Raw genomic sequence first — 13,932 nt, 5'->3', positions numbered from 1 at the left:
ATGTTATTTCAGACAATATAACTAGACTTTTCCCACATTTGGAAAAGTCACAATATCTCATGAATGTTGACATTAAATATTCAGTTTCCCCTAAAATTTTACTAATGGATTTCTACTTCGTTCTACTTTAATGCACTATTGCACATCATTGATACTCAAAATAACTTTGCCCATGTAAAAGGTCCTTAGGTTTGAAGACTGTTGTAATGAAAATGATTTGAACAAGTAATATCTGTTACTTATAATAAGAGTAGCTATCACATTTTAAACACTGTGCCTACCAGCAAAGAAACCCCAGGCCTGTGGAATGCAAGTGTATGTGAAACGCTGCAATAATTTTGTACTAACTGCTGTATATTTATTGCATCATTATTTTTGTAACTTGAACAAGAGCAGGTATTTTATCTGTCAACAACTCTGGTTACTTTGCTCATACAAAGCAATGAGGCTTCTGACTATGGGGGTTATGCCCAAAGGCTGTTTGTCACATGGGTTGTATTGCGTTGATGTGTCCAGAGAAGTAAGAAAACTTGAAAGAAGAATCAGTGACAGCCTTATTTTGAGGGAAACTTTTGCCAAGGTGATGGGGTGATTTCAATCCCAAGTTTCGGTATAGGAATCACAAGAGAAACTGTGTACTGTGTCAGAGAAGCCTGAATATTGATTATGTAAAACATCTAAAAATCTCTATATTGGCTCAATTTGCACTGATACTGCTTATTTGTTAGCTCTACTGTTTACTGTGTTTTCAGGCCTGGCAACTTCGTAACTAGATTATAAAGTAGCTGTGACTGGTGGTTTTCTTAGTTCCTGTTGTTGTTGTTGAAAAATTGGGACCTGAAAGCTAAATGCATGTCAGGCAGATGAGTAAAGGATGCAACAGAGCCAGTTCAATTCAGCTCCCAGAGTATAGTAGAACTGCATTTGTTCAGCATTTTTTCTTCTGACAGCTTGCAGCAGTAAAAGACAAGCAGCAATTTAATGTTGTCCACCCACAGAAGCAAATAATTTTAACAACTTTATCTCTAATTTAATGACAGTCTCCTTTGGATAACCTTTTTCCTTCTTGCAGTTGGCACACTGAAATAGATTGAATATTTTTCTGACTGCCAAACTACACACCAAAAAAAACAGTAGTTTGTCCAGATCTACTAAACATGTTTTTAATCTGTTACACCTGCACAAAGACTTAAAGGAAGGTGCTATTGTGCTGTAAAATAACTAGAGGGTAGCATTGTATAGTCTTGTAGAAGCAATTCTAACTAGAATGCTTTGTGTTTACTAATGTAGCTGTAGCTACTTATGTAGCTGCTGAACTTCAAGGAAATCTGTTACAAGTCAACACTTTCCAGATTTCCATGACAACCTAATGAAAACAAACAAGAGATACAACAGAAAATGATGCTTGGATGTATCAGAAGAATAGCACTAATTAAGCAGCAATACATTCTTGGAAGGAAATGTTGAACTGTATAAAGAATCAGCATTCATTTGGCATCTTACACAATACTACATTGTAAAAGGGAAATTCAACAATCAAACCTGCAGATGTATGTCTCTGACAGCCATTTAAGTAAAGCTCATTGTGGTCTCAGAAACATTAAATGGATTCTCTTTGCGAATCTCCTAGACTCCCAAATGTACTTACCTCCAGATGCAATATTCAGCTGGTGTCTCCTGGGGAGTATGTGATTTGAGGGAAAAAAGGTTGATCTTAGCACAATTCTTTTTATTTTTACCATCTGATCTCTTCCTTACTTAATCTCGCTGAGGTTAGCTGAGCCAGCAGGAATGGGAGAAAGAATTGCAATAAACCAAACTACATTCTGATACAACAAATCTGTTTTGCCTAAGTTTTAAAGTTGTTATTCCACTGATGTATTACAAGAGAGCTAGAGGGGTACCAGAATAGGAAGATATGTCTTTTAATACAGAATGCACCAAGAAATCATTTGATTTTTCCAGATAATTTAAATCCTTACTACTGTCTCATCATAAGTAGTCGTATCCTTCACGAAACAATGCCTGAATACATATAATTATATAACAGTGATTTAAATGCCAGCCTACCAGGCAATATTTTTCAAGAATAACTCATTCTGAAACGGAAACTACTTTCTCTTAATCTGTTCCTCTTCAATATACTGCATTATGATATTGTCTGAAAAACATTTTGGATAATCAAACCATGTCATATAAACAATATGCTTTAAATTTAGGAAAAAATTTAGAATATGGAACCCCTTCTCATAGCATTCTCCTTTTCATAAATGAATAAATAATAAATAGATTAAAATTTTAATCTGTTTTTATTCATAGGTCAGATTTTATGGTAGTTCATACAAACTCATCTGAACTGTATAAGTTCTATGCCAAACCAGAAAGTTTACTTATTTATGTAGCTTACATGCAACACACATTTATGAAGAATTTGGGAGCAGACATCTCTACATTTTATCTGCTTTCCATATGCCTAGGACCAGCTTAAACAGGCAAAATGATAAACTACTCATTGTTATTCCAAAAGTCTTCTGTGAAGTATATACAGGAAATAAGATTTGTGATTCAAGAAGCAAGACATATTTTAATTCTTATACAATGGAGAAATCAATATTAAAATCAGGATTGTACTGCTTCTGAGGCTGTATCCCCAAAGATAACAAAATATTGACTTAGTATTCTCAGTCTGAAGAAAAAGAAAGAAAAAAAAAAAAAAAAAGCCAAGAAAATTTGAACTTTAACTAAAATAATGTATGTAGGTCACTCTGAAAGTAATGCATCGTATTTATTTCCAGAGCAGAGTAACACTCTTGGAAAAAGAACATTCTCAGCTACAAACATTATTTTCAGCATGGACACCACCACCACCATGAGCTGTGCATTTTTGCCAGCCATGAACAAGAGCCAGCATGCCACACACATAGAACCTGCACCAATATAGGTGACCCAATGTTGCTGTGGCCACTGCTGAAATGCACCACCCACTGCCTCACTTTGTTCACATCCACTGTTTGGTCTCCAGAAATGTTTAGAATGAATATCAGTGTGCGTTAATTTTTTCTTCATGAAGGAATTTAATTCCACACTTTTTCTTCACACTCACGTCCACATCAGATGCCATTGTGTCAGACTGCCCCTCTGCTGGCCATCTGTCACACAGTAACAACATGAAGCAGAATACTTGTGGGAAGGTTCAACCTCTACTACCACAACACCTCTGACATTGAGGTAATATAATAAAATAATAGGCATTACTTTCAGAGCAGCCCCTGTAATTGCAGCTTCTCTTGGGCACTTCCTTCAGAATGCATAAAGTTATGACATCCAGTCTATGAAGGTATATTAAATTGATTTGCAAGCTTGCCTGGGCTGGCTGTCTTACCATCTGCCTATGTAATATCAGGCATGCCTGTGGCACCATATGAATAATCATATTAGTAAATGAAAATAATCAAAACTAAATAAAATAAAAATAAAAATATAACAACAACAACAACAACAATAATAATAATAATAAAACACCTACCAAATTCATCAAAATAGATTTTTGATCAGATCATATGTTTTAGTGATTTAACCACTAACTTTTTGTGAGCCCCTATGGCTACTTTTATCCAATGCAGCTGACAAATTTTATGGATCTATATTGAAGAAAGAGCATGCTGATAGGTCTCATAGACAGTTTACTTCAATTATCCATCAGAGGATATGAGCCAAAGCGCATTTCAGTGGCCTTTTCTAGTGATGGGACAAATGCTTCAGGCCAAGTTTGCGACCAGCAAATTTGCATGCAGAAAATGTAGACAAAAATGCTAAAGCTTCAGCACTTAGAGGTTCCGATCACAAAACTGGGCTGCTGTTTTCAGAGGATGCTGGTATTGGTTCAGCTCTATTTCACAAATATGTGACCCTGCATAAACTTGTATATTCTACAAAGACATTAATCAAAACTTGCTGTTTTTTTGTTTTTTTTGTTTTTTTTTTTTTTGTTTTTGGTTGTTTTTTTTTTATTGTTATCTGTCCTAAGTCACAGCAAACTAAAGAGAATTAAAACCGTAAAACCAAGTCATCAGTCACTAGCAGATATCACTAAGCAAATTTCTGTGCACTACACTAGGAACTAAAATCTCTTTATAAAATGAGAATAACAAAACAACTTTCTTTGAACAATATGCCATCTGAGATGAATAACAAACTTGTATAAATCATTATTTGATTGCAGTTTCTGTAATACTGAGGGGGAAAAAAGGATAAAAATTTTCTAAGTGTATTATTCACCATGTATTATTCACTCTGTTTCACTTAATCATCCAGCCTCTGTAGGTGCCCAAGGCAACCCTTCAAACCTCTGATTTATTTTTGGTCTCATTTAGAAGCTGTCATACAATTGCAATGTATTAGTTCCAAGCAGCAACAACTTCAGAAATGCACAGAACAGAACTGATCGATTCAATTACTCTCTACTGGAAGAAGAAAACACCCCAAAATGTGTGAAATGTTTGAAACATGAAAGATTGAACATGCCAGAAATAAATTAAATTTAAATTGAATCCTATTTTAAATATTCGTACAGTTCTAGCCCTACAGTCCTTTCTGATTCCCTAGGTTTGCTAGGCATGAATGAGAATTCTTGTAGTACAATACAATAATACTTTACCAAATAAGTGTTTTCTTTTTCTTCATTGCTAAGGCTCTGCCCGAAATAATATTGTCATTTTCTTTTTTTCCTTGACATTCAATAGCAGTTGCCTATCTACATTATATAGTGTATAAATCAGTTTCTTCTGCTTTCTATAGTGTCCATGAACAAGTGCATATATTTTATGGTACACTCACCAGATGGAAGTCATTTATAGAACGTAGACGATCAGGGAGCACCAACAAAGATCTGAGGTGCCAGACTGCTAGCTAGAGGTCTGTCCAAGGAAAAAGGGCAGCTTTTTTTCTTTACTTTGGTATTTTATCTTTGTGAAGTTTTATGTGAGTTCCAGCCTTTGTCTTTTCCGCTGAGATTTCTGTAGAAGTTGTAATCCTGTTTGCATTACTTCCAGAAATCTCAGTCGCATACTCAACAGGCATGTAAAGATGATAGGACGTGTGAGTGCAGATCCAGTCCCTAGGCTTCTGCTTTGATGCAGTGGCTCTGATACATCTGGGAAACTATGAGCAAACTGTGCATGTACCTCACAGATGGCTTGCATGTAAGTTATAACCCTGATGCATTTGGAATGGGTCAGATAATGTGTTAGCACATTGAAATTCAGTAAAGTAAGGAAAATATCAACTCAGTTCCTTCTCTTCCCTCAGACTGCATTCAGTTTCCAGGAAGACACCTTTGCCATTAGGAAGGGAGGGGAGAGAGCAACCCTTTCATCTAGTACATGTTCTTTTCTGATGTATATTGTGCAGGATGTAGAGCTTCGGAGAGGTGAAGGTTGCTTAATGTACGTATCTTTCCCAAAAGAGAATGGAACGACCCTAAGTCTAAGGGGATAAAATCTATACCCAAGGGAAAAGATTCTGCCTTTAAAAACAGAGGGCTGAAACTGGCACCCTGCATGGCCTGCCTTCATGCTGTTTGACACCTATCACTTACTCTGTTGATCAGGATATCCACTGGATCCCTATGTGATTCACACTACAGAACCAAGCAGTGTCAGCTGGTAATACTTATGGTGCCTGACGAAGAGTAGCAGGGATACCTGTGTCCAGAGGAGCATCCTCAAAAGAAACAGAGTGGAAGATTTTTGTTTTCTTCACAAAAACCTTAAAATGATTATTTTCCATACAGAAGACAAATACATATATATATATATTTATCAGCCTTCCATTTCAGGGAAAGGAGGAGGGGAAAGAAAAGTGGCTTCTGTTTATACTAAACTAAGCTGGAGTTCTTTTCAGTGTCCTAGTTCAGCAGCCAACAGTGCGTTATTTGCCTAGGCCCATGGTTCCCTGACTGAAAGCTATAGAGAAATCATGTAAATAGATGCATAATGCATAATTTCTGCAGCATGAAATATTGCATTTGACTTCTTTTGTGGTCTGGCCCCAACTCACAACAGCTACTGATGAGAGAAAATTACACAAATAATGAAGAAGGGTATAAAATCTGACAAACTGTAAGGTGTTTAAGTGCGATCAACAGAGTAATAAAGAAGTAGGAGACTAAATAGAATAAACCAAAATGCTATTCTTCTTGGCACTGAGTGAGAAATGATTAAGGTTTCTAAGAAAGTTTATAAACATACGTTTGTAAAATCTTATGTAAGGGACTGTAAATATTGGGAATTGCTGTCTGTTAATTGTCCTGTTCTGGCTGTGGGAAATAACAGCCCACCTTATTACTGACAGAGGCCAAAGCTGGAAAGATGAAGGCAGAACCCTTGTAATTCTGTCCAATCCCAATCCTCATCTGAGGAATCTGATTCTCTGGTGAACATTCTCTCATTATGAAGCAAGTGAAAGTAGGGCTCTGCAGTTGTAAACTAGCAGCAAATTTGCTCTTAAAGTGTATTTCTAGTAGTTCTCATTTTAATGCAAGCATAAATTCAGAGACATGGATGTTTTTATCATTTCAACACTACCACAGAATTAAAATATCAGCAATATCCATGAATTAAATGGGCCGCATCTCAACACTTCTTACAGCAATTGAGATAACATTCTGCATATTTTGTTCACAAACAGCAATAAATATACGCATGAGTATTGATTTTTATTATTGCCAGGATTTATTATGCAGCACTTATTTTCTTGGCTTTGCATAAACCAAAACAACAAAAAAAGAAGCAGCATGAATTGTTTACAAGCAGTTTCTAAAATACCACCAATATATGTAACATGTCAGAATCCTGCATCTTTACAAGGACTGTATCCAACATCCTTAGATGGGCATGTGGGTATCTGGCATTGTTAAGGTATCATATTATTTACTAGATCCAAAGCACCTGAAATATGCTATTATCTAGCACTAGATACCATGTACACATCTTATATGATTAGACCCCAGACCACCAGGAAATGGCCTAGCCTTAGGCTGTTACGAGAAAGTGAGGTTGCCCTTTACTCCTTTGTGGCTTGAAAGAAATAATACAGAATTCAAAGGACTGTGTTCTAAGCTAGGGTATGGTTAGACCACAAGTCTCTTTTCTGGAAGACGTGGAGACCAAGCTTCAATGAACAAGTCCCAGGAGGGGGATGCTCACTGAAAGGCACAACACACACACTGCTGGCTGGCTCCCTCAGATTGCATTAAGCCATTGGGATAGGCCATGCTGGACCTGAAGCTGAGGCTGAGCAAGAACTGCCTATTCATGTATGGGCTCTTCATGAGAGATGATAAAAACATGGCACATTCAAGAACACTTTTTTTTTCTTTTTTTTTTTTTCTTCTTTTCCCCTCCATTCTGTGGAAGGTTTTGATACCCATCTAACAATCTTGGAGCAATTAATTGAAGAAAACAAACAAACCCTAAAACTTATCATCTTCATCACTTTATCGGTTGTTCACTGGATGAGTATTTTTCAATAAGGCAAAGCTCTGGCCAGCTGTATCATAATCCTACGAGATTTTAATAGGGTATGACATGCAAATAACTGCACACAGAGTCCGATCATTAATTTGGCATTAAGGCCAATTTATTCATTCTTTTATATATCTTTTACAGAGTTTCCTGTCCAAAAATATTATACCAGCCTAACATAAACTGGTATGAGATGAATTTAGTTAAAGTGGTTCAAAAATCCTGAGTGGATGCAGTTAAATTGTTTTAAAACTGAAACATTAACCTAGATTAAATTGATCTCTTGTAAGAAAGAAAAAAAACAATATATAGGCCATCTTTAATCTGTTTAATACATTAGGTAAATTAGTTTAAAAACCTAATAATTTCATAGCACATTGTGAGACTTGTTCTTATCATGGTGAGCACCACTGTCATAGAATCAAAGAATCATAGAATCACAGAATGGCCTGGGTTGAAAAGAACAACAATGATCATCCAGTTTCAACCCCCCTGCTATGTGCAGGGTCACCAACCACCAGACCAGGCTGCCCAGAGCCACATCCAGCATGGCTTTGAATGCCGCCAGGGATGGGGCATTTACAACCTCTTTGGGTAACCTTGGGTTCCAGTGCTTCAACACCCTCTGTGTCTTCCTGTTTCCTGATAGCTGTCTGTCTCTCAGCCTCTACTCGCTGGCCACACTGCCTTTACAACTTCTGCCTCCTTTGAAGCTTATGTCCTGAACTTTGTACAGGATCTGTCGCCACAGGAATGCTGTCAGTTGAGAGGGTTAGGGTTAGAGCTAGGGTTAGGGTTAACTTCACATGCAGGGGTGGCCATACTTTACAGATTCAGTCCTACATGCTGGATTTCCCTCCTAGTAGTTCTTGGACTTCCTGCGCAGAAATGGTGCACTTGTTTTCTACACCAAAAAATTGAACTATTTAGATAAAAGAATGTTCCAAATTTCTGGGAAGAGGAAAATAACTTACAATCTTCTTTAAATGGCTGTCTCTGAAGTACCAATCTGCATATGGTTAATTAAAGAGGAATAGAAGCTGAAAAGAATCAGTATGAAAACTTAAGTTTCAAATGGATTTAAATGAATTATTTATACATATATATATATTAAAAAGATATATATATATAAAAGAATATATATATATATAAGTATCACTACTACTGATTGCTTCATGTTCAGAAAGAACATTTGTAACTTCAAATAAAATACCATTTTCTCAGTTAAATGCAAGAAAGTATACTGTTTCTTTTAGCTGATTCAAAGTCTCGTTACTTGGGAAGTGCAAAAAGCTACTATATATAAAGAACTGTGAAAGGTTATCATATGAGTTTGATAGTTCCAGTAAAAGAACATTATAAAATTGCTTTCCAGGTGGCATGTTGTATGTAAAAAATGGCACAAGCTTGTGAGGGGAAAAATAATTAAATTCTTATGATAAAATCTAAATTGTGTTTTACTATGGAATAACTTATGATTCAGTTGCTCTAATCTTTATTCTGTGACTGTAAAATAATGTGCTATATCTCATTTATTTCATATTTTTGGAAGCAAGAAGCCCTTTGAAGATATGCATCAGTAATTTTTAATACTGTATTATGAAACTCTTGTCTTTGATAGCCACATAATGAGTGAAGGATAGTGAATCCTTTTGCAAGACTTAGTCCAGTAAAATATATCAGTCACCAAGAGATTCATACCAGCAAATATTTCTTTTCTGCTCACATTTAAAAGCAGTCAGCAATTTAAAGAAACGTGGCAGGACAGAAAAATATTAAGCTGTAATGCTTTAAATTCAGAAATATTTTAGGAACGTGGTAAATGATGAGGAAAGGATGAAAGCAGTATTTCCCAGATAGGCATATCTGTTCTTCTTGTAAACGTTATGCAGACATTGCATTAAGATGTCTCCTGTCATAGCACAGAATGATTGATAAAAAAGATTCAGGGTCCAGACAGCGATAATACTGAGCAAAAAAAATAAAAAACAAAAAGAAAAACAAAAAACATGAGGGGCGGGGGACAGGCAGAGGGCAGAAATCCTTTTAGATTGACCTTTAACTGATAAATTGATGATGTCCTCATTAGCAGCAACCCTGCTGCTTGCCCTCAATAAAAGATAATGTCCTGCTGTTAACACTACTCCCGTTTCTGTGATTTAACACTACTATTACAGTGCAGATTCTACTTAAACGGATTAAGGCTTAAATTAAGATAAAATATTGTTGGGTCTGCACTGTTTGTCTCTGAACAAAGCAGTATGATTTCATTGCCTGTGACTGAAAATCAGCAAGCTATAGGGACATTTATCCAATGACATTAGAGCCAAGTTTTCACAAGGTAGTACATGTACAATAACCAATTTGTTTAGTATTCGAAAAGTAATATACCAAGGCAGTCAGTTTATGATTAACTGTTACCCACAGTATCATCTTCTCTGCCAAACAAAACAAAACAAAACAAGAAAAACACACATAGTAGAATTACTGTATTTTCTTAGAATGCAAAATTTATTGGGTTCACAAGGTAGTAAGATAATGAATCGGATGGCCTATTACATGCAAGAGGAGCACCATGAACAGCCCTCTACAGTGATGAAAATACAGAAAGAGGTGTGCTATTATTAATTTGTTTTAGCAACACATTCATTGGGTTTTGAAAAAGACATTTTTAAAAAAGAAGCCTAGCCATCATGGCAAACCAGCTTCTATGCTTACTTATTAATTAGACTCTAGACATGAGGAAATTCTTGACATTGGTTTGAGTGTGTTGATGCTCGTATAGTGACTATCACTACAGAATGCAAAGTGTTGTGGTCTAACCCAAGCAGACAGCTCAGCACCACACAGCCACTCACTCCTCAGTTACGATGTGCAAGAGAATTGGAAAGGCAAAGAACTCATGGGTTGAGATAAATACCATTTACTAGGTAAAACAAAATCCATATGCACAAGCAAAGCAAAGCAAGTAATTTGTTTGCTACTTCCCATCACCAGGGAGGTGTTCATCAGGATCATCACAATGTAACCATTTCTTGGAAAGAAAAACACCATCACTCCAAACACCCTCCCCTTCTTCCTCTGTTACACTAGCTTTAATTGCTGAGCATGATGTCATATGGCAGGGGACATCCCTTTGGTCAACAGGATCAGCTGTCCTTACCATGTCCCCTCCCTGTGCACCCTCAGCTCACAGCTGGCAGGGCAGCACAAGGAGCAGGAAAGTCCTTGGCTCTGTGCAGCACTGCTCTGCAACAACGAAAACATCAATGTTTTCTCATCAAAACCCAAAACAGAGCAGCCTACACACCACTATGAAGAAAATTAAAATATATCTCAGCTAAAACCATGACAGAAGTCAATATAGTCACAGGATAGAGCTGCGTGATTTTAAAAATCTAGTATTTTATTTCCCTGGTATGTATGGCTGCTCTCCAACCATTCTCTGCCCAACCTGTGATTGGTATCGCGTCAGCCCAGGTGCAGGAACTTGCACATTGCCTTGCTGAACTTCATGAACTCCAGAAAATAAACATTAAACTATTTTTATTTGCAGCTGAATGGACAACATCCTGATCTCACAAGTCTCAGTATTATGATCCTGTGAGCACTACTTGTCAGTATGTTCTTCAGAGGTAATGGCAGTGTCCACCTGGGTGGTGACAGAAGGATACCTGTTGGCCCCATTACTGGCAACAGGCTGGAGATAATTTTTCCTTTCCCTGCTCCACTCACTCTGGCAGGTGTAAGCCAGAAGAAGGGGCCAGAGCTTCAGCATCTGCCTTCCTCAGAGGCATCTTATGACAATATTGCACAAAAGACCAAAGCAGTGAGCCCAGGGCTCAGGTGACAGACATGCTCCTCAAATACCCTGGCACTGGGCATTGTCACATAGGAGACTCCCTTTCCCCTTGTTTTTCTGTATGCAGCAGAAATAATATGTGATCTCCACTCTCTCTCCATGCTCTTTTTCCATGGCTTTATGAGCCCTTGGTCCCTCTGGTAATCAGCTCCCACATGTGCCCTTTCTCTTTCACCATGTTAAACAGGGCTTTAATCAAAAGGTTCACTATTTCATCCTGGATTCTTTCCAGAAGGAGGGGAAAAAAAAAAAAAAAAACACACATAATTGTGTGAAACAGCTGTTACAAGTGAAAGGTAGGCAAGTAACAGAGTGACTGGAATAACAATATCCAGAAGACCTGAATAAAGTGATGTTATTTAAAGTGCTCTTTCATATAGAATTATTTTCAGTGGAGAAGTTTGTGAGGTTTGACTCTCATTGCAATTTTTTTTAATTTTTATTTTTTTTAAATGAGTATCTTTCTTCAAGGAATTTGTACCTGGCAGTAGACAATTTTTTTTTAGATCTCTGTTCCTGACAAGAGTGGAATCTGGACTTGCAAGAATAACTTGGGCAAAATTTTACGGGTTTCACAATCCCATTAAAATTTGAGACAATTTGTAAAGTTCCATTTTGCTGCATTCTGAGGAATTTCAGATTCATGTTAAATGGTTCAGTACTGCTAATGGATGTGGAGTACATTTATGAGGAGAAGTGGCGACAGTTGGTTCTTTAGTGCTTAAAACTTGAAACTCAAAATCTGCTTCATCTCAGTTATTCAAAGTTTTCACTTTAAATCCAGCCTGAGTTTTCAGCTATTTTTCTGAGCTTTAAGCAAAAATGTATACTTAGATAAAAACATAATTACATGGGAAATGAAAGTCCTATAAAATTAGATAAATTATTTTAAATTATTACTTCATGCTGACTTCAACTTTTACAACTACGTACACCACGTCACGTGTACTCACTTGTAAAAAATAAAAATAAAAAAAAATAAGTATTTATATTTAGTGTTCTGTACTTTGACTAGTATGTACCTGTATGGGAAATTGGTATTCATGGCCTGAACCTCTGATTAATCAGCTGAGGCAAGTGTCAGGTCAGCTGTGGGAGCATAGGTGAGAGTAATTCAGCTGTGCTCCCTGAAGGGGTGGAGTTTGACTCCACCTCCTCTAGACCTCATTTAAGGACTGACCACCACTAAGGTAACTTCTCTTGGAGATTGTTCCTTGGTGGAGGTTGTCTCAGCATTTCCCAGCAAAGGCATCCATATCAGTGAGTTTTTTCCTATAAATAGCCTTTAGAATATGTTACCATCTTTGTATCATTCCACCTTACAGTACCTTATTTTCCTTGTGCTGCTTAAAATAACTGCATGCCTATATATATTTACATGTACTTATTTATATTTAGGAAAACCATTTCATAAATAAAAACAATGGATTTACGGACTTTTCTTTGAAAAGATAAGGCAGAAAATTAAAATACTTTCAATTATTCAGTTGCATGCTGATTTCTATCACACTTTAGTTAACAGTGGGAGGCTGTTTTATAATTTTATGAGCTTAGTGGGAATGAGAAAAAATTATCTTTAGATTAATAATGTAATTATTACCTCTGTTCTCTTTCTGTAGTTAGTATTATTATTTTTGTTCATCAAAAATAACTGGAAAACTTCAAATGCTTTGAAGTTGCACCTTTTTTGAAGCAATTTTATGAACAGAGAAACTGAAAGGCAATATAAATGTTAACTAATGTTAATAGTTAGGAATATAAAAGGATGTGTAAAACTACTTTTGAGTGCTAGCCTAAAGCCCCAGACAACATTTTAAGAGGTTTTCTTTTGCTTATTTTAAAAGTTAATAAATATTGTAATTAGTGATAAATTTGGAGCATTTCACTGACAAAAAACTGTTCTCAGTTAAATTAACAACAATTTTTTTGTTGTTTTTGTTTTTGTTTTTTTTCAGAGTGTTACTGGGTTCAGTGTATTACCAGGAATTTAAGATGATCTGAAATGTTCTTGTGATCATTGGAGTATGTAGTATAGTCAGTGAAAGAGGGAAGAAAGCCCAATAGTCATCTCTGGCAAGGGTGAAATTGTATAGGAATTGCTGCAGATGAAGAAGGACATAGAAGTATTTTCACTGCACTAAAAGAGAGCTTTGAGTTGGGGGGATAGGATGCAGTAGCATGTATAAGAGGACAGAGATAGATGTTTGTTGATAGAACTTAAATATGCAAGTGCTGGGGAAGAGACAAAAGTTCATGACCTTAAATGTTATTTTCCACTGCTTCTGTTGTCCAGGTGCAGCTTGGCTTCAACTTCCAAAACAAATTTGAAGAGAGCAAAGAGATCAAGAAGTATAAGCTGAAACATTTCCCCAAAGGTCACAAAACTGAGTCTCCTGACAAAGAACACAATCATTCAAGTGTATAAGCCAATCTGTTTCTCAACATCAGCGTTGGATAATTTGGAGAGTGAGAGCACACTAGCTATTTTTTACTGCTATGTATTACAGAAAAATATCAAGAGAAATGAAACTGCTAACATTTAACACC

The sequence above is a fragment of the Coturnix japonica genome, chromosome 1 (assembly GCF_054131305.1).
Source record: "Coturnix japonica strain WE chromosome 1, WE-NBRP24, whole genome shotgun sequence".
Taxonomy (NCBI): Eukaryota; Metazoa; Chordata; class Aves; order Galliformes; family Phasianidae; genus Coturnix; species Coturnix japonica.
Note: the sequence above shows the minus strand (reverse complement) of the source record.